The following is a 25,735-nucleotide window of genomic DNA, read 5'->3' as shown; positions in this document are numbered from 1 at the left end:
ATTAAAGGGAAAAATAAGGCTAGAATTTGTTAAGATAATTAAAGGATAGAAAGCAGAGGAAGATGGAAAGGAATTGCTGAAACAATCAACAGAAGTGGAATACAAAAAGGGAGGTGTGAGGAGGCCACTGAAATAAGTGAATGAAAGATAAGATATAGAAATTGTTTGGTGTTTTTTAAACTGTTTTTGTTTTGTTTTGTTAGTTTAATGTGTTATGTAGTGTTTTTGTATTGTATTGTATTGTTCTTTTTTCTTTTTTTTGGTGTGTGTTTAAATTGTTGGAAAAGTAATAAATTTTTTTTTTATAAAAAAAAGAGAAGGGTGCTGCTAATAATGCAGGAGAGGGGTTTAAGGGGAGAAGGAACACGCGTGGGGTGTGTGGAGAAGGATACGGCTAATAATGCAGGTGAGGGGTCTAAGGGGAGAAGGAACACGCTTGGGGTGTGTAGAGAACAATGCTGCTAATAATGCAGGAGAGGGGTTTAAGGGGAGAAGGAACACGCGTGGGGTGTGTGGAGAAGGATGCTGCTAATGATGCAGGCGAGGGGTTTAAGGGGAGAAGGAACACGTGTGGGGTGTGTAGAGAAGGATGCTGCTAATAATGCAGGAGAGGGGTTTAAGGGGAGAAGGAGCTCGCGTGGGGTGTGTGGAAAAGGAGCTTTTCAGCGAGCTGAGCGGGGAGGGGGGAGGGAAAGAGCACTGTTGCTTTAAAGGAGCCAACCGGACAGCAGCCACTAACAGCAGTGTAAGCAGCTCCTTTCCTCTCCCACTTTGCTCCTTGTCTCCCTCTTTGCTGCCTTACGCAGCTAATGGCGAATCCCCTGCAACCCAAGTCCTGCTCAGCGGATCAGCTGAGACGCTGGGAGAATCGTAATTTCCCCCTCTCCCTCATCCCGTGCCCTCCTGTCCCCAGCAGCCTTTTTAAAAACTTTTTTACTGGTTTTCACTGCGCTCGTGGCTCAGAGCCCTCCTGTGCCCTGCCGTCCCTCTGCAGCCTCATTGCTCCGTTTAGAGAGCGCACGGACCTTTGCCAGCTGAGGCTGTAGCAGCTGTTGCTGGCTACGCGGCGCTTTTTGCGGCTCGCTATGGCTCCCGTCTGTCCCTCCTCCCGTGTAAGCGGCTGCTGCCCGCTTTGCTGCCATGGCTCTCCTTCCCTCCCTCCTCCTCGGCTCCTCCCCCTCCTCCTGGCTGTAAAGCAAGCAAAGCTGGAGCCGTGCAAAGCCCTGCAAGCGGCTCCCGCTTTGCTTGACTGATAGCAGCCATGGCATTTTCCCTTACTTTCTAGGAGCAAAAAAGTGCGTGTTTTGGAGCGAAAATTACGGTATATACACAACACCACACCAGAAGGAAAGAGAGAGAGAAAGTGAAGACCCAGGCTCCTTCTGGCCCTACTTTTATAGTCAGCATGACCTTGACAGAAAGAGATAACAGAACCATTTTAAGCCAGCTGTACTCAGCTTCTCTGAAGGAATAACCCAAACATCATGAACCTTTTGCTTGTTTCTAGGCAGAATAGAAACTTTTGTGTCAGCTAGAAACTTCACACAGAGAAGCTTCCAGAACCCTCTTGAATTAATTAGAACAGGAAAGATCTCTGCACATCAGATCAATACTTTCTGTACCAAGAAATGCAAACTGACAAACTTATCAAAAACAAAGGCTGCAAAATGTAGGAAAAAAGAGCAGAAGATTCCTTATAGCAGAGATGGTCAGCTCCCATCAGTCCCAGCCAGTACATTCAATGGTCAGAGATGATGGGAGTTGTAGCCTGGAAACACCTGGAAGCTCACATGATTCCTCATTCCCATTTATATATAGTAGTCCCATTGCACTGATCTGAATCAACATCTCTCCGCCAGACCTGTGACCAGTCTTTTGGTAGACTCGGCCTCAAGAGAGTATGACCACAGCAAGCTGTCTGACTGCGATAAAATGTCGATGCTTTTGAAAAAGCCTTGCTTCTGTTGCCTATGTCCAGCTTCAGAATGAAATTGTTCTGCTCTAATCTCCAAGGATTAAAGCAATATGATTTGGAGCTTTTGTACAAGATGACCACTAGCAGCCTCGGGGAGGGGTGTGTGGAATCAGTGGTTTTAAACATTCTAGGAGTGTATGGAGAAAGAAGAGGATATTACATTTTTATTAAAACAGATAACAGGAATGCTATCAGGACAGGAACTTTCTATTGCCTGCTGAGTCCTGTAATGAGGATTCAGGGCTTGGTAAATGATACAGTATCCGCATAAGCCTATGGATGCTCAGCCAGAAGCAGCAAAGCAGATCCATTCTCCTGCAGAACTTAATCTTATGAAACGTTTATTTAAGCAACACCTACTAATTAAAAATGCCTGCTTTTAAAAGAAGCCAGGTTCCAGTCTTTCCCCCTGCCTCCCTGTAGCTGTGGATGAAAATTAACTAAGCACATTAAGAAATTAATTAGAAGAATGTGGCCATCTCCTGAAAGGGAGCTATGCGCACCTTTAGTCGATAATGAGGTGCCCTCTCTAGTTAACCGAATGTGCAGTGTATAACAAACAGTTATGCTCACTGCTTTAGCATGCTAAGGCTGTAATCCTAAAAACACATCCAGTGAAATCAATGAAGCTTATTTCCAAATAGATGTATTTTAGGCTTGCAGAGCTGGAGCCGAAAAGCAACTCGGTTTTCCACAATAGCAGATAAACGGAGAGGGGTGTGTGTGATTCTTTTGTCCTCTTGTCACCGGGGCGATATCTACCTCGTTTTTTGTGGGATATGCCACCGTTTCTGTTTTCTTTTTGTCTGGACTTCTGTCTCCCTCCAATTAATTTCTGCTTAATTCCCTGCTCTGCCTTGCATCTCCTCTTTGAGTCTGCAGAGGAAGAGAACCTGAGTGGCATTTTCCTGTGGAGTTGATTGGACTGCTGAAATGCTTCCTCTGCAGCCGCCGCCAAACCCGCCCCCCCCCTTCCACTTGACAGGGGGCTAGTGATTCAGCTTGAAGGAGGGTGGAGCAGCCTGACATTTATAACAGGCCATCAGTAAAGTGGAACAGCTCGAACACTGTAGTTAAAATTCAGAGCATTAAAGAGTTATGACAGTGAAGTATGCTCAGGATGAGCCAAAGCAGTAAGCATGAAGAATGTAAAATATATTAGCTCCCTTTTAGAGGGAGGGCAGGCTTGCTCATCCCTCGAATATTTGATTTTCTAATTTTCTGTGCATTCGTTTCAGAAAAGTAATTATTTTTGTATGAGTACATTTGCCAATAAAATGTCACATAAGCTAAGATGAAGACGGTAAAACACATCATCCTACACTTACTCACGCGAAATGGCAACGGATTTAACATCAGGTAATTACAGGGGCCCAAAGAGAAATACAGCGCGGTGAACAATATTATGCATTGCACCATAATGCAAAGTCCTTGTTTGGCTCTCCTTTCACACGCCGCCTTTGCATTTCTAAAGGCCAACATCTGAAAAGCTAAGAGTTAGAGTGGTGCATATTAAATGCAGGGGCTTCCGTTTTCCTCGCACAACTCTATATTTCTGCAGAGAGGGAAAAGAGAGAGGAATAGGTCCAGCAGGAGAAACAGCAGTTGCACACAAAATGTCTACTTTGGCAGGCAATTATCCAGGCTGAAAAGGCAGATATTTTTGTAAAAAATGCAGATTTTATTTTATTTTATTTGAACACTCCAGCATACCCTTATACTTTACGTAGCTTTTCTTCTGATTTGCTGCAGAATTACATCTGTACTTCCCCAAGATGACCAAGGTGTTTTAAACATGTTTTTTGCTCTCTGAAACTCAAGGATTGTTTATATGTTCCTGCAACGTTGTGGAGGCAGGAGGCGGTGGGGGTGGGGTAAGGCTTAAATAAACGCATGCAGGTATGGGAGAGAGAGAAAAATCCATACAGAAATGTCAGCTCAGATGTATGATGCCCCTTCAGAGGCAGTGGAAGTAAATTCTGATCCCTTCCCTCAAGAATATAAAGACATTAGCACAAAGTAAAGTGAAGTGCAATTCTCCAGACTTAGACCTTCAAAAAGGTTTCAGTAAAATGAAGGGGTCAAGACTCCAGCCCTATCAGCTCACGTCTGTTTAGCTCTTCAGCTGCTCTTCTTTGATATTTAGGCTCCGACTTTGGACAGGAGCTTCAATCAGAGCTCACAACCAGTCATTTCATGGCAAGAGCAACTTTGCTTAGCAGCAGAAGCCGACGCGTAAAGCTCCGGAAAGGCCTCCTCGTAAAGAGACTGTAATACAGATCTGCTGGAGGCATGAAAGGCCCTGCTCCTGACCTCATACCTGGATGAAATATTTCTTCAAGACCTTGCCTTATCTTTTTATCATGCTTTTGTAATGTTTTAAATGTGTTTATGTGGGGAACAAGAGTCCCTGATTTTTGCATAATTTCTTTAGAATCAGGGCAATGATCTATCTACTTACGGCTACACCCCTTTGTACTTTTCACACAAGCCCTGTGGAGACGCACTGTAAACACTGAGCGTTTGGGATCAGGGTCGTTCTTCCTGGCCTTGCCACAATCTTTGGGCATTGATTGTAACTTCTTCATTGAGCTACATAGAACCATAAAATCATATAATTGTAGAGTTGGAAGGCACCCCGAGGGTCATCTAGTCCAACTGCCTGCAATGCAGGAAACTCAGCTAGATCATCCATGACAGATGGACATCCAACCTCTGCTTCAAAATCTCCAAGGAAAGAGAGTCCACCACCGCTAATGGGAGTCTGTTCCATTGTCATGATGCCCCAACCATCAGAAAGTTATTCCTGCTTAGTTGGAAACTCCTTTCTTGTAACTTGAATCCATCGGATTGGGTCCTAGCCTCTGCAACAGAAGAAAACAAGCTGGCTCCATCTTCTATGTGACACCCCTTTCAGTAGTTGAAGATGGCTATCATATCTCCTCTCAGTCTCCTCTTAAACAGGCTAAACATACCCAACCGTTTCTCATAAGGCTTGCTCTCCAGACCCTTGATCATCTTGGTTGCCCTCCTCTGCGCACATTCCAGCTTTTCAATAGCTCTCTTAAATTGCAGGACTAACTCCAGGCTTAAGAGGGCCTGTGGCTCTCAACCTTCTCAGGTGGGCTTAACTGATTGGGTTCCCCTTTGGTTATCTTCAGACCAAAATGTTCCCAATGTATTTTAAGTCCTCAGAATGCCCCAGAGCAACACTATGCCTGGGGTATTGTTGGGAAATAAAAATGAGGGAAAGCAGCAGAGCAAAAAACAAAACAAAACAAAACAAAAAAGTGCTAGGACACACACCTGGAAAGCCCAGGCCTGAGCCTAGAAAATTAGATGAGCCCTAAGTCCCTGGCATCTGGGGAAGATCCTGGGCTCCTGTCAGCTGCACTGTAGTGATGAAGACCCTCCAAAGATGAATCTACTCCTATGCCACGACTCTTCTCCTCACTCCATGCAGCCTAAAAAACTGTTCCAGGGGGTCTTTCAAGCCTCTGGTGCAGAATTTGAGGGCACGGAAAGGCTGCAGCGGAAGGGAGAAGGGAAGAAGGTTCCATTATACAAACGGAAGTCTGCTATACTGGAGGAACAGTAGTGTTGGATACAAGCCATTGCTTCTCATGGCTGGCAAAGAGTTGCTTCCTGTTTCGTGCATGCCATAGGCCCATCAATGCAAGCCTAGAAAACAGACACCGAAACTTTTAGTTTCCTGCCACCTTTCTGTGTGTGCCTGCTGACAAAAGTTACATTTTTAGAAGCAACCATTTGTCCTTCAGTTTCCCAAACTCCCTAAAATGGAACTGTCTCCAGGAATAAATCATACCTTACTCCTCAGCTATTCCTTTCCTCTGTTTTACAGGATAATTGAGTGCTTTAAATATTTATGGCCCTCATTTTTAGACAGTAGGCACCCAGCTGTGTATGAAAAATGCAGATGAAACTGGAAAGTGCCTAAATGTGAAAAAGAGACTGAGATCATTATTTGGGCACTCAAAATTAATATGTAGGCTTTATCGGCAAGAAGATACAATATAAATTGCCTGAGATGAAGAGAGGACAGCCTGGAAATTTCATTCCCATGCTCCCACCTTGATAGCAGAGGCAGCCAATGACAGCACACATTGACTTGAAAACATCCATATTATTTAATGGAGCACTTGCCAGCAGAAGCCTACATTTGTTGAATCTAATAACATGTTTTCTGTTACACACACACACATGCCCTAAACATTAATGGATATGAAGCCTTTGCAGACCCTCCAAGTGTCCCTATTTTCCAGGAACAGTCCTGGAATTGCAGACGCCCTCCTGGTTTCTGATGTGATCCCACAATGTCCCAGTTTTCCTTTTTCCTTCCCTCCATGTCTCAGAAAACAATTAAAAGCGGTGTGTGGGTGTGGGTGTAAAAACAGAGTCCTGTTTATACTGAAAATAAGATTCCTGCACCAAATGAAGGAAATGGAGAAGATGGCATACGAAGGACTTATTATAATGTTGAAGGAAAATGTCACCAGACCACTTTATATTCTTTAATTGCAAGGCTTCAGCTACCATTTCATAGGAAACACGTGGAGTGGTTATTTCTTGATTGTAAATGGAGCCTTACACTGTCTACTAAGAAGTAAGTCCCACTGTATTCAATGGAGCTTACTCCCAGGTAACCGGGCAGACTTACACTGCCATCCCACACTCTGAGTTCAATAGGATTTACTCTCTGGTATGTTCCTGATTATTTCCACAGTTTCCATGATGGTGATGATGATGACGACATCCCGCCTTTTCCCCTGACAGGGTCTCAAGGCTGCTTACAGCTAATTTTTTATTTAATTCCCTTTATCTGTTGAAGGTGTTGTACGTGATCCCTTCCCTCACATACATTCCCTTTACAACAATCCTATGAGGTAGGTTAAGCCGAGAGGTTGCAATGGTGACTGATGTAGATGTGCATATGACGTCTACATGTGCAGCGAGATCAAACTCAGGAGAAGCTTCCTGGTGTAGAAAAGAACATCCCTATTTTTATCGTAGAAATGACGGAGAGTACACTTTACTGAAGGATCTTACATCAGCAATAGTATTCCATGGCAGATGGTACATAACAGGTGCTATTGTTTATGACTGATGGAAATGCATCTGACATCAAAACAGAAATACCAATGTATTATACGTTCAGGGAACCTTTACAGCAATGGTAGCCAAAGTGGTGCCCCCCCCCCCAAGATGGTGTTGGACTACAATTCCCATAATCCCTGACCAATGGCCATCGTTTTTAAAAAATAAATTTTATTTTTCTTTATTTTTTTGACACAGCAATAATCATAAATAAATAAGAATAACAATGTGCACCCCACCACCAAGACCATTCCATCGTAACTATCCAACCTCCCAAAATTTCATCACCTCTTGTGATGGTTTGCCCCTTTCCATGTTAACAGTACAGATTCTACAAACACCTTCCATATCTCCTCAAAATTACTTCTGCTGTGTATTCCCTGTCTTACCTGAATGGCACATGTTAATTTATCATCAATAGCTATATCCCAAACCTCTTTAAACCATTCTTCCATTTTATATTCTGTTTGCCCCTTCCACTTCCTAGCTATAATAATTCGTGAAGCTGTCAATACATTTGTGAGCAAGTCTTTCATAGCCTGTGAACCTTCCACCGTATCGTAAATTGATAATAACGCTACCTCTGGACTTTCAGTCAGCTTTAACCTAGTGATTTCTGTTATCTCCTTAAACACCCTTTGCCAGAAAAATTGTTCATATTTTCTCCCCCACTACATGTGAACATAATTTCCTGGCATCCCTTCCAGCATAACACCAAATATCCCTTGTTTATTTAATTTAATCTGACTGGTGTTAAATACCACCTCCAAATTAATTTATAATAATTTTACTTTTATTCTTATAGACTACATTTTCAATGTACATTTCTCCCATATTCCCCCCCCCCCCCAGCTTTGACTATCTATCTGCCCTACCAATGGCCATCCTGGCTGGGGCTGATGGTAGCCGGAGTCCAAAAAGATCTGGAGGGGACTACATTGGCTGCTGCTGCTGTTTTCGTACACCAGGCCCCATGGGAACTGCTGTGACCCCCCCCCCAAATGTTGGTATGTATGGTTCGCACCTGATAGTCACCCTATGGGAATCAGCTGGTGTTTGTGCGTGTGTTTAGAGAAACTGCTGCTACTGACAAGCAATACAAGGGCATCCTTTCAATTTTACTGCATGCAGTACGCTTAAAGAAAATGTTATGAAAATGATGTATAGGTGGTATTTAACACCAGTTAAATTGGCCAAAATGTATAGAACAAAAAATGAATGTTGGAAGTGTAAGGATAAGGGAGCTACCTTTTACCATATGTGGTGGACATGTAAAGAGGTAAAAGCTCCTGGGAAATGATATATAATGAGTTAAAGAAAATGTTTAAGAACACTTTTGTTAAAAAACCAGAAGCTTTTTTACTGGGTATAGTGGGTAGAGAGATACCGAGACAAGATTAAAAATTGTTCCTATATGCAACAACTGCGGCAATATTTTTTTTAGCCCAAAGATGGAAACAACAGGAGCTACCAACAAAAGAAGAGTGACAGATGAAATTTATGGACTTTGCAGAGCTTGCGAAACTGACAGGAAGAATCCGGAACCAGTGAGATCAAGCATTCCAAAAGGACTGGAATGAAATTATATTATATCTGAAAGACAACTGTAAGCAATTAACATCATTAGCAGATGTAAAGTCTAATTTTGTAAACCATCAGACAGGAGGGAAGGAAGTCATTAGGCTCAGTTGAGCCAAAGAGATAATATAAGAGGGTATGATATTACATAATGTGATTGATTATATGTAAAACCAATAAAAATTATTTACAACAAGTGCATCACTTGTTTCAACTTTAAGGCGAGAGAGGCTCAAATGGATTGGTTAAGATATAAATCACAAGTGGGTGAACACCATCCTTTTGTCTAAAGTACGTGGGCAAACTCTAGAGATGGAGTGACTTTCTCACTCTTTTGAAGCCAAGGAAGAGACACCCTTGTAATCTGAAATGAATTAAATACATGATAATGAATAACCATGAAACACTGATGCAAAGCCTTTCTGTCCCAAGGCTACATCAACACAAAATTTATGTATTACATCTGTTTATATAGGAGCACTCATATCGTCAATAATACCTTGTGTAACTATTACAGTATTCACCCCAGATGCATACAGTACAATCTGCCGTTGATTTTATGGTTCAATAGCCAGTTTTATGGCTCAGCATTTTATGTTTTCTTAACACAGGTTGTTTTGTTTTGGGGTATTTAAAGAGGTCTTCAAGAATGACTTCACCTAGGTCAAAGTATATTGTTTATTGATATATTTCATTCTGTTCTGGATAAAGGAAGTGAGAATTTTTACATTGCAGAGTTAAATGTCATGTTTGGGAAATTTATAAAGCTGGAAAAAGAAAAATACAAGTCTTCCAATATGAATAGGAGAGGGAAAACTGAAGAATGGTGCATGTTTTCAGATAGTAGAAACCCCAGTTATTCATATATCCAATCTGAATCTAATGTCTCAGTTCACCATTATTTCTTAGTGCAACATCCATGTAAGTATGTGGAAATGCTTCAGTCTGTCCAGGTTCTGAATATCTGTTTTACATGGGCCTGGATAATTTGATTTAAAACATTGCTCTACATAAGGGAAGGGCAATAAAATCAGAGATGTGAATTGTAAATATGAAGGTGAGCAGATGATATCAATCTTAGAAGAACCAATGAGAAAAAAAGGATCCTGAGGTACTTTTGTCTTTATTGGCAAGAGGGAATGCTCCACATTTCATGACTGAGGTATCCTACATGCAGTTCGTGCTCGAAGCAGAAATTCTGTCAACGAAAACTGTGACTTATTGAGTCACCTAGCAATACATTTCTTTAAATGCACTTATATTGTCTACAGAAATAGATCTAAAACTGTAAATTTCCCCACCAACCCATGAGAGTTTAAGGAGCAAATTCATGTTTCCACCGTGCTTGTGTCAATTAAAATTTATTCTCCCTTTCAATTTCAGCCAGGCATATTAGAGCTATGGCATCAGGCTGCACAAATCCTTACCTGGGCAGTGGCAATCATTGGATGCTGGAGGACTGCAACTCTGAACCTCCCTTCCACCAGGCACACACCATAACCAGTGCTAGATGCACACCTGAGACCTGTGTGCACAAATGCTTAATAAAACACACCTCTCTTTTCTGAGTAGGAAAAATTATACAAATTGAGCAATGACGTACATAGCTGTCTGTGTATAGCAACTGCATCACACATTACATCATTTTTGTTTATAGGGGTTTTCCAATTGAAGTGCAGAGTGTTTGAGGACCGGGGCATTCACAGGGAAACCAAAGTGCTTGCTTAGTAAGCTATTATACTACCAACCTTACTGTATGCTTGTGAAACATGGACCACTTCTAAACGCCATCTCCAACTCCTTGAAAGATTCCATCAATGGTGTCTTGGAAAATTTTACACATCACTTGGGAAGACAGGAGAACTAATGCCAGTGTACTGGAGGAAGCAAAGATCACAAGTGCTGAAGCAATGATTCTTCAACATCAACTTCGTTGGACTGGTCATGTTGTGCAGATGCCTGATTATCATCTTCCAAAGCAACTACTCCATTCTGAACTTAAGAATGGAAAGTGTAATGCTGGTGGTCAACAAAAGAGGTTTAAAGAGTGTCTCAAGGCAAATTTTAAAAAAGTAGTATAAATACCAACAAGTGGGAAACACTGGCCTGCGAGCGCTCCAATTGGAGAACAGCCTTTACCAAAGGTGTCATGGACTTTGAAGACACTCAAACTCAGGACGCAAGGGGGAAATGTGCTAAGAGGAAGGCACACTTGGCAAATCCACACTGTGATCAACTCCTGCTCAGGAACCAATGTCCCCACTGTGGAAGGACATGTGGATCCAGAACTGGCCTCCACATTCACTTATGATCTCATTGTTAAAACCATGTTTATGGAAGACAATCTTACTCAGTTACAAGTGATCGCCAAAGAAGAAGAAGAAGAAGAGGAGGAGGAGGAAGAGGAAGAAGAAGAAGAAATGAAATGAAATAAAAAGTACCCACTCTTTGACAACCATTGCACATGCACAGATGATAGCTTAGATAGATAGATAAACTTTATTCGTATTAGCCAACGGACATAGCAACATAAAACACACAATATATACAATTAAAAAGACAACAATGGGTAAAAAGGGCAATCAAATGACCAAGATTATTGTTCAGATAGTGGCCCTTAATCTCATTGCACCCTCAATAAACCTAGCAACCTTTGCTGTTGTCTGATCATTTTGATCTGATAAAAGAAAGAACAATGTGGCCACAGATGGGCGGCCTGGGATGGTAAGTAAGAGTGGGGTGATGATCTCATTCCTCAGATCTTTATAAAGGGGACAGGACAGGAAAACATGAGCCACTGTTTCCAAATTGGTATATTCTTAAATTTACTTCAGAAAATTAACATATACATTAAATTGTGCTGGGGTCCTGGAACAGGGGAGATTCTGTAGTATGGCTCAAGTAATGAGCATAGCATGGAGGAGTCAGTCATAGCTTACAGAGAAGTACGGGGGGGGGGAATGGGACTAAAGAAATAATAATTCATTTTAGGTCAAATAGTTAATATAAGTTACCCAATGACGGTAAAGACTTGCAGGCATCAGGTTCCACAAACTCAACAAAAGTCAAGGGATTAGCATTGATTCATAGGAGGTAACGAGGAATGTGCTAAAAGATTTCTACAAACAACATGCTGGGATTTGTAGGTCCTTACTTTTTAGCACATAATTGCTGTCAAAGCCCTGAAGGGATGACCTTGTGAAGTTTGTTTCCTCCGTGTAGGGCATGTCTTTGGTTTACAAAAAGCATTTCTCCCAGAGGTTAATTTTGCCACCAGAATATAGAAAATTATCTTCATCACCTATCTCCCATTTCATGCAAAGATCAAAAGACAAGAAGCCTATGGAAGTATAAAACTGTTGTAACCAACACTGAAGTGGGAAATGGGATTAGCATTTGTAAACATGCAGGCTCTTTAAAGTTTTGTTTTTGCACATGCCTAAATGGACCACACTGGATATTTTAGAGATCACACTACCTGGAATTTTCTGAAAATGTTATTTCAGTTTGATTTGGTTTGGGTAATATGTGGTTTCAAAACTGTTGGGGGGGTTACGTGAATAGGTTGGATACACTGGTACTGCATTCAATTCTTGGATTTCTTCATTGATTTATATCAGCAGTTTTCACTTTTGTTCCTTGGCACATTTGCATAGCTTCTTATTGTGACCCAGGACCTATCCAGAAAATGAGATAATTATTTACCTTCTGTTTTCTATCTATGTGTCCCTTCTTACATTTTTGTTTCTTGCTCCCCCCCCCCCCCAAAAAAACCCTTTTCTTTCTCTTTTTTAGCTTTGAAAACCTTTGGGTTTCCTCAAGCTGAAACCTTCCAAAATGCATGATGCCATTATGGCTACATAAGGATTGGTAAAGGGTAAAGTAAAGGGACCTCTGACCGTTAGGTCCAGTCGCGGACGACTCTGGGGTTGTGGCGCTCATCTCACTTTACTGGCCGAGGGAGCCGACATACAGCTTCTGGGTCATGTGGCCAGCATGACTAAGCCGCTTCTGGCGAACCAGAGCAGCGCATGGAAACGCTGTTTACCTTCCTGCTGGAGCAGTACCTATTTATCTACTTGCACTTTATACTTTCGAACTGCTAGGTTGGCAGGAGCAGGGACCAAACAACGGGAGCTCACCCTGTTGCGGAGATTCGAACTGCCGACCTTCTGATCGGCAAACCCTAGGTTCTGTGGTTTAACCCACAGCGCCACCTGTGTCCCGTATACCATAGCTGTCAATGTTTCCCGTTTTTTAAAGGGAAATTCCCTTATTCCGAATAGGATTCCTTGCAAGAAAAGGGAAAAGTTGACAGCTATGCATATACTCACCCCTGAAAGATGCAAATAGAAGTAATGATTACTTTTATTTCTGTTTATATAAGTCATAGAATAAATGTGTTGCCTTTCCCCACTGTATTTGTTTATCTCTTCTGTATTTATCTTCTCACAGCTGCCTGACCCCATTCACTTCCTTAAGTACTGTGCGTATGGCGATTGGGGTAACTACAACTTTATAAGGGAAGAGTATACAGAGAGTCTCGCTATTTGTCGTGCTTTCCTTGGGCTGGGCTCAGCATGCCCAGCCTGTGAGGAATGTGACCAACTCAGCTGGGTCCCAACTCTTGAAATAAACTGCCCTGCCCCATTCACGACTCAGCTGTTCATTATTAGCAGCTGTTATACTTAGCCTAAATGACACCTATAGGGGAACACATGGGGAGATAAAGACAGAGGTACTACTTTCTCTCTCTTTTTTTTTGCAGAAAGAAGCTGGCAACAGAGAGGGGATGGGGGTTTATTTTTGTTTCTCTCTTTAAAGCCTACATTGACATTTGAAAGAGAACTATGATTTAAATAGCTCCCTGTCTCTGGCTTGAAAGACTACAATTAGTCCATTGTAAAAGTAATGATATGTTTCATTTATTTTCATGTGTTATTTTAATAGAACATTTGGAGAGGAGGGATTTCGCTCTGGAAAACTACAGGATACAGCTGAAAAGCTGTGCAGCAATGGCAGCAATCTGAGAACATTTAAGAAACATCTGTGATGTTTAATTCTGGTAACAATGGAACTAATGGCTCCATTTTGCTTCTCATGGAATGCACATGCCTGCATTCCAAAAAGCCTCAAAGATTCTCAAGCACACACACAACACCCCTTACCTTCTTTTTGCTTCTAAATGCCTCCTGTCAAAATAGAAACACCTACAGTCAGTGGATGGGCATATTTTAGAACTGCTTCGGGAAAAGATGCAAAATAGCTTGTCTCTTCCTGCATTTTTAAAGGTGTTCTGATTAAGCCTCTCACATACTCAGTGAATAGCAGCCCACCCATAGCCCATTCAAATGCAGCTAGCTATGTGTGCATAGGACTTCTCCACTCAGTTGGAAACCCTGATTGGCCAGGACTCCCTGATTGGTTGGGATGCACGAATGTCAAATGAGGGACCACCATGGAGCTTGGTGAGTGAGGGGCTGGCTGGTAGGTTAAACTCATGAGCAGTTCATATGTATTCAAATCACTTGAGCCTAAGTTTCCAACTAGCTGGAAAACAAGAATAGACTCTTTGTAAAAATCTGTAGCGTCACAAATACAAGTAGATTTTTTGAGCCTAATATTATAATAGCTTCCAGAGCCCACAAGTTACAATTTTGTTAGATTTCCCTAAAAGCAGAAACATTGGAAGAAAGCAATGGTTTGCTATCAGCTGCTGGACTGTCTAACTTTTTTCAAAAGTGAGGCTTTATTATTATTACTGCCACATTTCCCCCTCCTTCAGAGGGAGCGTAAACCTTCTGAAGAGCAGAGATACATGCTCCAATAGTGATCGCTACTAGCGGATATTGAAAGCAAATAGCTATGTAAGCAGAAGGAAGAATGCAATACAGTTCTGTAATTTCCCACCCTTAAAGGTGCCTGGTTATGCAGATAGATCTGATGACTCTTGGACTCATGGTTCTGAGTGCTTTTTCTCACAATATTAAAAAACTGACAGTCCAAACCTATGCGTGATTACTCAGGCTGCCTACATGCCACACATTTAAAGCACATCTCCCCTCCTCCTCCTCCTGGTAAGTGCAGTTTACCCCGCCCAGAGCTACAATTCCGAAGCACCCGTAGCAGTTCCCACTTCCCACTTGTGATATCTATGCAGCCAATGGTATTCTAGGGGTTTACTCCCAGAGAGGTGTGAATAGGATGGTGGTCAGAGAAATGGTGGAGGAAGGGGGCGGTGGGGGCGGTCCACCCCAGGTGTCATCCCTGAGGGGGGGGTGACATCACTGCGACACCCCCCTTGGGTGCTCACCCCGCCCCTGCGTGCACACCATGTGAGCCACTCTGGGTGCCAGAGTTTTCCTCCTTTAAGCCAACGTCTGCTCCATACAAGATGCCTATCACTGTTGTGTGTACCATTGCACATGACTAGCACATACATCTTTGTTGCCATGTGTAGACATGGCAGGAAACCCGACTGGCGATGAGACAAAGAGTTATGATATATGAACAGAATAAGCCTACACCAGTGTTGTTAGACCAGAATTCCCATCATTCCTGACCATTGGCCACGCCGACTTGGGCTGATGCGAATCCTGTGTCCCATCTTCCCGATCTCAGTTCCACACAGAAGCGATAGCTGTGCAAGAAGCTTCTTTTGTGTACAGCGATCCCGAGTTATTTTACATTAAAGAATTTCCAACAAAGAGCTCTTCCACTTTCACTGGATGGGGCAAATAATGCAATAGTTATTTTTGTTCTGCAAAAAGATGTAGCAGCTGGCCATTTCTCACAGCAGATTAATATAAACTCTATTACAGTTTTGTCTGGCAAAGGAACAATAAAAGCTTATGTCTCACAATTTTCCTTACCCTTAATTTATTTTTAAGTTTATCCACCTCCCTTTGCCAGGTTTCGTTCTTGACCTGAAGGTAACCTTTAGACAAATGTGCGTGCCCAGATAGCTTTGAAACATGATCTGCATTTTCTTTGGTGTTGGGAAATGTAAATCAGGACACTGGGTGAGTAACAGCTTGGCTTTGTGTCATGAAATGCAGTTCTGAGCAATGACAGGGTCAGGTTTTCTGCAGCTAGCTAGCAAGACTAGAATAGGCAGCCTGCAAGCCTATACCTGCAGTGTCTTTCAGAGGAGAGTGTATCAGGAGCACGTGTGTGTGTGTGTGTGTGTGTGTGTGTGTGTGTAAATTGGCATTTACTGAACTTAATACTAGATTGTCATTGTTGTTGTTGAAAAGGGATGCTTCAAAAGGAATTCTGTGCAAAATAGTCATACTGAAAGTGAAAAAATGTTGCAGCTGCACACTCAACAGCACCCTTGAAACATTGTTTACTATAAAAAATTGGGGAAAACAGTTGTTATACTTGGGAGATCTAAGATGCAAATAATAAAAGGCACCTCAAAGTTCATCTAGCCCAACCCGCTGCAAATGGAGTAAATCAACTCCTACAGCAGACCTGCTCAGTGACCATTCTTGCCTCTGCTTAAAACCTTCTAACGATGAAAAGTCCCCTGTTGCACAGTTCAGGTTCATCTCATGTGCACTTGAAAAGCAACCGCCTGTCCCCCACCCCGCCACCCTCAGACAGGAAGGTTTGAACTCGTCAATCAATAATCGTAATTATGTGTTTCATTAATCCAGTATTGCAGCACAGAAAGCCATTCCCTTCTAATGCTGCTTCGCACTCTGTGAGAAAAGAGCAAATCAGCAAAACGACGATGATTTAACCTGCGCATTTGCTTTCAGATTGTCCTCAAATGCTGCACACTGAGCAAGACTGACTGCAAAGGAGGACAGGAATCCTATATTTTTGATGGTTATACTAAGAAAGACTTGTGGCAGTGCTGAAAAAGCTGGACCTGCTGAGATAATCTCTTCTGCACAGCTTTCATAAGCGAAGATGCCCAATTTTCCTTTGCAACTGGTACTCAGCCTCCCATCTGGGAGACAGGCTGATTGAATTCAACGGAACTTATTTCTCAGTAAATACACATAGGAGTGTGTCTAAAGTTGACTCTCTAGAGATGCAAATATTTTATTTTGGAGGAACACAGAATCCCTATATTTCACTGGACTGACTCTTCAGGTAAACCCATGTTGCTTGATTATGGTCGGGTCATACAATCACAGTTTGGGATTTCTCCTTTCATGACCTCCAAGAAAGGACTTACCTTCTTTCCAGCAAGACCCACTGGCAGCTACTGGCAGGAACATTTGAATTAAGCTTGTTTGCAGATTGGCTACACTATTATAAAAAATGTATCTTTACATTCCATTCAGAATTGTGGACCTCCCAGGTTCTGACAGTAACTAAATAACCTGGTCAGTCCTCAACCCACTGATATTCTTTCTTTTCCTTCTTTGTAGCTAAACACCTACCTATTAAATGGTAGTGTAAGATTTAGTTACCCTTCCCTCCCCAATCGAATACAGAAAAATCCCAAACCAAGCAAAACGCTGCAACCCCTTTCAACTTTCCCACAACCATTCAAGTGCAAATTTTTAATAAAGTCCAAAGTGGAAGATGGATAGTTTTGAATTGGTCATTAAAACATTTCCATTTCCAATGTAATTATCTGTTTAACATATTAGTTCCACCTGGCAGGCTGAGGTTTCAGTTGGCATATGAAATATCCAGCATGTCAGTCTTGGCATTCCCTTCTTCACTGGAAGTTTGACAACATTAATGGCGCCATATCTGGAATGACTAATGAGGGAAGCATGTAATAATTGGATAAGATTCATTTCCTTATTCAACCTCAAAAGTCGCCTCTTTAGCAATTCATATTCTGCGGGAAGGCTGGATGTCAAATGAATATGTACCAACACCATGTATCCATAAAGGTGTCGAAAGAGTCTTCTGTTACGGGTGTTGGTAGTGGTTGTAAGCTAAATTTTCATTATAGTTTTGCATTGCTTGTCGTAGGAACTTCTAGGCAAACAACAATCATGTTTAACTATCAGTTTGCCCATGACACACAGATACCACAGTTTCAGTTTCGATCCTGATCTAAAATTAAAATGAATAAAGGAACATTTGCATCTAGGCCCTGTTCCTTGACTGAGAAAATTAGCTGCTCTATTCAGTTTATTTCTTAAACTGCGCAGTACAGCAGAATAAAGGCACAAAATTCATCAGAATGCCAAAAGAGTTCAGTTACACAGTACATAGAAAGCACTTCGGCTACATTATTTGCACAGTTTCTGCAGGGAGTTGTGAAAGGTCTTAAATTTAACATGCTTGGCCTACTTCCACCTGGCCTTAGTTCAAACCCATTGCCTGGCTGCTTACTGGATACAGAGTGGGAAATCAGTCATTATATTAAGAACTGATGGCAAATTATTCCAGTTCACTTTATTTTTCAGCTGGTCTGTTTTTAATCTGGAAGGAGACCAAATTGAAAATTTCTGAGGTTCGACAAGTGGGACCTTAATTCTCTGCTTCAGACTAAACACATTTGCTAGTTTCCAAAGCAGATAGAGTCTTTATTGTTCTAGGAGCTGTTGCTACGGAAGACCCATGACATCATCAGCTTCTTTTATTTTTTCTTCTTCTTTTTAATAGTAGACAATACCTTCAGCTAAGTCCTTCAGCTGAAAAGATTGGTATTTTAGCACTGCTCAAGGTTCCATAAATTTGTATCAGCTTTGAGTGAATTGAAAGATTCTTTCCCATGAATAAAATACCTCTATGGGAGAGAGAGGAAAAAACTGGCCTGACTTTGCATAGTGTTCTTTTTACTCCAGATTTATTGTCTTTCATTTTTATGCTTCGGTGCCTTTGCAGGAGTTGATTCACTATTATGGATGCACTTATAAGAAAAAAGAGCATCTTTTGCATGAAGTTTCTTTTCTTAAAAAATTGGTTTTTAAAGCAGGGTGACAAATTTGTTCTGGCGATCTGGCTCCGGTGACATGCAGGTTAGTTGGACACAACAAATAGAGCCCTAGATATTAATTCAGTCATAGAATCATAGAACTGGACAGTTGGAAGAGACCGTGAGGGTCATCTAGTCCAACCCCACTCCAATGCAGGAATCGTTTGCCCAATGGGCTTGAACCCATAGTCCTGAGTTTAAGAGTGGGTGGAGACTTCCTTTGACAGCCAAAGGAGCATGCAGATTTTCTTAGGGAGTCCATTGACCATTCCATGTGTTTTACATGCATAAGCCTCTCTTTTTCTGTGTATCTCCCTTGCAGGCTCTGGGCAACTGCTCTTTGAAAATAATATTTTCATATAAAACAATCCACCTGACTAACTCTGAAACCTATTACTGTTTGGCATCTCGACTCAGAAATTGGGTGACTTATTGCATAGGACTAACCCGCAAATCTGCAGTCCTTTTATTAGAGTGGCCAGATGTCCTACTTTACATAAATCATTCTTCTGGAAGAAGAAGAAGAAGAAGAAGAAGAAGAAGAAGAAGAAGAAGAGGAGTTGTTGTTGTTGTTTGGACTTGATACTCAACCTTTCACTCCCCTTAAGGAGTCTCAAAGCGGCTAACAATCTCCTTTAATCTCCTTTCCCTTCCTCCCCCACAACAAACACTCTGTGAGGTGAGTGGGGCTGAGAGACTTCAGAGAAGTGTGACTAGCCCAAAGGCATCCAGCAGCTGCATGTGGAGGAGCGGGGAAGCGAACCCTGTTCACCAGATTACAAGTCCACCACTCTTAACCACTACACCATCAGTGGCTGGCTGGCTGTTTCTATGAAGAGATTGCCTGTATGAAAGGCTGTCTGGTCTAAGACCTGTTTAAAGATTAAAAGAACCAGAAGAAGAAAAGAGTAGGGGTCTTGAAGTTACACTTCAGTTCACATAAGCAAAGCATGCTGGATCTGGGCACCACAACCGAAGAAGGATGTTGACAAACTGGAACATGTGCAGAGGAGAGCAACCAAGATGATGAAGGCGCTGGAAACCAAGCCTGATGAGGAACAGTTGAAGGAGCTGGATATGTTTAGCCTGGAAAAGAGGAGACTGAGAGGAGACATGAGAGCCATCTTCAAATATCTCAAGGGCTGTCACACGGAAGAGCAAACAAGCTTGTTTTCTCCTGCTCTGGAGGGTAGGACTTGAACCAATGGCTTCAAGTTACAAGAAAGGATATTCCAAGTAGATTCCAGATAAACATCAGGAAGAACTTTCTGATAGCAAGAGCTGTTGGAGAGTGGAATGGTCTCCCTTGGGAGGTTGTGGATTCTCCTTCCTTGGAGGTTTTTAAGCAGAGGTTGGATGGTCATCTGTCATGGATGCTGTAGCTGAGATTCTTGCATCGCAGAGGGGTTGGACTAGATAATCCTTGGGTCTCTTCCAACTCTACAGTTCTATGATTCTATGACCAGGCCAGTGCTCATCTAGTCATAGAATCATAGAAGTCATAGAATAAAAAAGTTTTATTTATGTATTTTAAAAAAATGTATTGTGTGTACTTATAGCCCATTCTTCACCAAATGGTCCCAGGGCCAGTTACAAAAATATAATAGTCAAAACAGGTACAACTGTTCATTAAAATCCAAAAATAAAACCACAGAGCAAATACTTGTAGTGTGTGTGCATGCACGTGCATGTGTGTGCAGTAATTGTGGTCTTTTTGTTTTCTTTTTTCGGTTTCTCTTTATCTCTCATCATTTCAGCCAAATAACTCAAGGTGTTAATGTTACTGTTGATTATTTTCATACTAGAATGTATGTGCGGCTGTGCTTAACATGAAGCGCATTCAGAAGTAAATTATTGTATTTGACCTTCGTAATATAATTACATTTGTATAGCCAGGATTAATGAGCCAATTATTTTTGACAAGATAACAGGCACATAACATTGTTTGCTTTTCTTTGCTGTTTTGTATTGCTAACAAACGAGAGGCATCCCCCGTGCTAGTTTTGGATTTGATTGGCTTTTATATCTATGATCTGTTCTTGGGAAATTAGCAACAATTTGGGAGTTCATAGCTATATTGAGAAGGATAAAAATGTAGGAAATGCTCATAGTAGTGGGCTTTATCACAGGAAAGATACAAACAGTATCTGTTAAGAATCAGGATCTAACTTTAAAAAGTTTTAAAAGAGTTCCCATAGATAGTCTTTTTCACTTTTTCCACATATGCAGAAATTAAAGGCAGGCCTAGATATGATGTTATTCATACAGTTGCATGTCACCTCTGTCTCCAAGTGGCACAAGATCCCAGGCATTCCAGGTGCTTATGCAGGATTCAGTTTCCTTGGAATGAGAGGAGAAGGAGAAGGAGAAGAAGAGGAGGAGGAGGAGGAGGAAGAAGAAGAAGAAGGAGAGAAGAGTTTGGACTTGATATCCTGCCTTTCACTTCCCTTAAGGAGTCTCAAAGCGGCCAACAATCTCTTTTCCTTTCCCCCCCCACAACAAACACTCTGTGAGGTGAGGGGGGCTGAGAGACTTTAAAGAAGTATGACTAGCCCAAGGTCACCCAGCAGTTGCATGTGGAGGAGCAGGGAAGCGAACCCGGTTCACCTGATTATGAGTCCACCGCTCTTAACCACTACACCATGCTGGCATAGTAACAGTGGAGACTGTGGTGTCTTTATAATATATGGTTTCTTTGCACATATCTACAAACTGAGCCTATGTCTTTCTTCTCTGGCGATCACTCGTAGCCGAGTAAGATTGTCTTCCATAAACACGATGGGTTTTTGGAAGATGCCTATGTGTAAATTTGTTTTATGTGTGTAGATCAGTGCACGCTGACCAACTCACAGTCTTCGCAGTAAGGCTCTATTCCGATGGCAAATACCTCCCATCATCTGCATGTTGTTTCTGCAATATTTTTACATGCCATATTCAAGGTTTGCATCTTTGGACCTGACCATCATGACTGCTCAGGTTTCCATATTGTGGCTGATATTTTTTCTGTATTGCTCAGCTGACAAAATCTGCTACTTCCATCCATGTGGAGGTGTTCAATCACAAAAATGGCACTCCCTTGTGAACACAGCCTGGTTGTAAGCCTGGAAGTGGCCCCACATGGTTCCAAGCCAGTCTGCAAACCTTCCTCAAGATTCACCATGAAATTGATTCAGGGCATCTTCATAGCTGTCAACTTTTCCCTTTTCTTGCGAGGAATCCTATTCAGAATAAGGGAATTTCCCTTACAAAAATGGAAACGTATGACAGCTAGGAGAACAAGGAGTTAAAATGCAAACTGCTTTCTTGTCACATTTTTTTGCATTTTGCACACCTATTTGTTCTAAGGGCTTTCCCAAAAGGCAGCAGCTGCCAAATCCAACCTAAATTAAGCCATTGTCTGTTCTTAAAGCCACTGACAAATAGACATCGGGAACAAAAGAAGAAACTCTCTCATACTTTTCTCTTTGTGTTCGACAATAGCTGTAACATTTAAAGATCATACACACAGCTTTTATCCGAACAAGGAAAAGGTTTGATGAGCTGAATTGATATTTCAGCTGGCTTAATTCACCTTTCAAATAAAAGCTTTTTGAAACCATATTCTTCAAAAGATCAGGAATGTACATAGGGGTTGGGAAGGGAGCAAGTAAAAGGGGGATAAGAGAGAAAAATAGAATGATATCTACTTAGCCGAATAGCAAGAGTTTGGAACATACACCGATGACTATGGGGTGTGGGTATGTATTAGCCAGTGTGGTGTTAGTGGTTAGAGTGTTGGACTAGGACCTGGGAAACCAGGGTTCAAATCCCTACTCAGCCAGGTAAGTATACATTTCATGCATTTGCCCACTAACCATGCAATCCTAGACATGTCGACTCAGAAGTTATGTTGGTTTCACTTGGGATTACATCCAGTTTGGGATGTCTCATGCGAGCAATTCATAAATTAAATATCATCATCATCATCATCATCATCATCCAGTTAATCTGCTTCTTTTTTGACGATCACTCGTAGCCAAGTAAGATTGTCTTTGTGGCGTTCGTACAGAGCCCCTGGTCATTTCATGGACTATTGACCTGTACACCACTGCTTTATTCTTCCACTGCCACCAACCAGGTTTCTTCTGGTGAAATGCTGTGTCTCAGTCAGGTTGTAAAGTCAACAACGAAGATTAAAGTTTATTGAAGAACAAACAAATTTTAAATATGTTCTGAACGGTTTCTCAAATGCGCGCCCTTAACTAGATGTGGCACTATCTCACACTGTCATACTCTTCTCTTTCAGTTCTATCCATGTCTCTCACTCTAACTGTCACAACCACTATGCTCAACTTTTTCTACATTAACCATTTACACACACACCCCGTACAAACATAATCACACGGAATGGGCAAACCCCACATCCTTCCATGAACACGATCTTAACAGTGAGTCCGTAAGTTACTGTGGAGGCCAATTCTGGATCCACACATCCTTCCACAGTGTGGACATTGGTTTCCAGGCAGGAGTTGATCAGGGTGAGGGTTTGCCAAACATGCCTTCCTCTTAGCACATTTCTCCCTTTCATCCTGAGTTTGAGCGTCTTCAAAGTCCATGACACGTTTGTTAAAGACTGTTCTCCAATCGGAGCACTCGTAGGCCAGTGTTTCCCAGTTGTCGGTGTTTATACAACCCAGTTAAGTGAGTAAAGGATTGCAGCCTAGGGGAATGAGTATTAGAACTGCAGCCATTTTGAACTTGGACTTCCAGTAGCAGCTGGCAGGGTGGTGTTGCTCACTTGGCTTCCCAACATGGTGATCATAACTGGTAACAGAGAGGGAGTGGGGTGAGGCAGGAAGCAGGTTGGCACGGTGTACTTGTGCTGCCAATCCACCACTCTGGCTGCTGTGTGCTGCAGAGAGAGAAGTGGATTGGGCCCACCCCTGTGCCCACCCCGCGCAGTTATTGACAGTGACCTCTTGGAGCCAAGTGAGCAAGATCACTCCACCTCACTGGCCACTACTTAGACAAATATCATAGACAACACACATTCCCTGTGCTTTCTTTTTGCTGAGAAAAACATCTGTAGGCCCCGAATAAAACCACGACTCACCATCTGATGGTGTCAGTCCAGCTTCAGCCACTTTGTTTTTCATCTGCTTCATATTGGATGAATGACTAACAGATCCACCCCGTTGATTTTGCTTTCACAGTAAGCCACTCCAGCTAAAGAGGAGTTCAGCCAGTGCCAACTTCTCTCCAGCATCATCTGTGAGCTGAGCCAGCCAAGCCAAGCAGCTGAGGACAGACATATCTAATGATCTGCATCAGGGATTATACCTGTCCTTTTAGGCTTCATTGAATCAGCCCACACAAACTGCGTGTTTAAAAATGAAGTAGCAAATCTTGAATTGTGCATGTATCAAAAAGTGTTCTTTGTGGGATAGAAAATGTAGCACCCCACTGTAAAAACTGAACCTTTTGCATTTTGTACCAAAAGCACAAGGGAGCTATACCAAAATCATATATGTGGCTCTATCCTTTCTTCATGTTAATAACCTCCTGCAGGGACGCCAACTAAAGTGGGCTCTGGGTGCCTGAGCACCCACAAAAAATTGTTTTGGGAGCTCAGTACCCACACTGCACAATTTTTTATTTTTATTTTTGCAAAAGCTCAACAAAAAAATGAATTTTTTGAGCTATTTTTAAGGGAAATCACCAAAAAAAACACTGCTGACAGGGGTTACCATACATCCAGATTTCCCCAGACATTTCAGCAATTTCCACCCAGACACTGTTTCCGACAGCCAGTTGCCAGCTAGGTCCGGGAAATTCCGTATGACAACCCTAACTAAGCCTAACTAAACGGGTAATATCTGCATCTTAAAGCGGTTGACAGAGTCATAGAACCAGGGCCAATAAACATCAGCGCCCACCAACATTCCAGCAACAACTCTACTTCCCTGCCATTTTCAAGGAGAGTCAGATGGCATTACAGTAGTTGCCCTTGAAGTTATGGTTATGGTTGTTGGCCACACACGTCCGGCCACTCTAGCATCTCACCTTTAAAGGAGTGTTTACTGTGAGGGAGATGTGAATAAATGTTTCTGATTAAAATGATTTGCAAAAGTGTAGCAAATATTCCATTGGGATATTTTTGCCAAAAAATAAGCACAGCAACAGGGTCTCCCTCAAGCCTTTCTTCTTCAGGATGTTGTAACTGTGGTCTGCCAGGCCTCACAGCCACTGGTTTCAGGCCACAACAAGGTGGGCTCTGAGGCATAGGGAGCAGTAGGAGGAACGCTCTAGGAGGCTAAGGCAAGCAAGGATCCACAGCCCAGGTGGGGCTCACTAGCTTGAGGAGGAGGTGAGGATCACATGCCTTGTCAAGCCCACATACTGCAATCAAGATGAAAAGTGTTGGTCTGTCCTAGGCCAGTTGGCCCCCCTGACATCCTGTTACACAAAGGGTAATTTCCCAGTGTTAAACTTCTCTCCTTGAGGCCTGCATGCATGCCGTCATTGATCAAATGCCTTCAAAGCAGTTGTTTAGAAATTTTCCAGTTCATTTCCTGCTGATAGAGTTTCTCAAACTCTGTGCAATGGCACACATCCAAATGGAATGGTTGCTGGTTGCTTCAGGGCTTCTGAGCCTGTTTGGAATCCACTCTATGTGCATAGTTCATCCAGGTTTGTTTCATTGTTTTCATACCTGGCTGGCCATTTGCGTTGGGAAGCCTTTCCAAAAACTGGTAAAGAGACTCAGAATGAAAACTAAACCGGAGGCACATTGCCCAAAGCACAATATATTTGTGTCCAAATTGGAACGCAAACACACCCATGTGTATGGGATTGTATAATTGTCTTTGCTTACTTGATACACTTCTAGAATATGCCAACTATTACTATTTAAAAACAACAACAACAACAATTTTTAAGCCTGCTAGCCATTATTAAAGGTTGTCTTATCTGTGTGCACCCAAGTATATAGTCATCCAGTTCAATATTGTCTACACTGAGTATTGCCCCATGTTGGGCAAAAGATTCTTGCATTGCAGGGGGTTGGACTAGATGACCCTCATGTCCCCTTTCAACTCTATGATTCTATTATTCAGTGGCTGGCAGTGACTCTCCAGGATTTCAGGCAGCCCTTACTTAGAGAAGCCAGAGATTGATCCTGAGACCTTGTG

General features: G+C 42.1%; 2 long non-coding RNA genes across 2 annotated transcripts in view; one reads left to right on the top strand and one right to left on the bottom strand.

The window, feature by feature from the left end:
• The first annotated feature begins 215 nt into the window (after positions 1-215).
• The window catches only part of LOC308458549, a 436,164-nt gene continuing 410,644 nt past the window's right edge, over positions 216-25,735 (top strand). The window contains exon 1 of the long non-coding RNA XR_013977546.1: positions 216-227. This is a non-coding gene — a long non-coding RNA (uncharacterized lncRNA). The remainder of the gene's footprint in view (positions 228-25,735) is intronic.
• On the bottom strand, positions 8,879-23,838 carry LOC308458556. Its single transcript, XR_013977553.1, has 3 exons — positions 23,659-23,838; positions 10,096-10,186; positions 8,879-9,032 (listed from the first exon to the last, which is right to left on the bottom strand). It is a non-coding gene; the product is annotated as an uncharacterized lncRNA (long non-coding RNA).

The sequence above is a fragment of the Podarcis pityusensis genome, assembly GCF_964106645.2.
Source record: "Podarcis pityusensis genome assembly, chromosome: 11".
Taxonomy (NCBI): Eukaryota; Metazoa; Chordata; class Lepidosauria; order Squamata; family Lacertidae; genus Podarcis; species Podarcis pityusensis.
The sequence above is the reverse complement of the archived record's forward strand: the minus strand, read 5'-3'. Positions and strand labels throughout refer to the sequence as shown.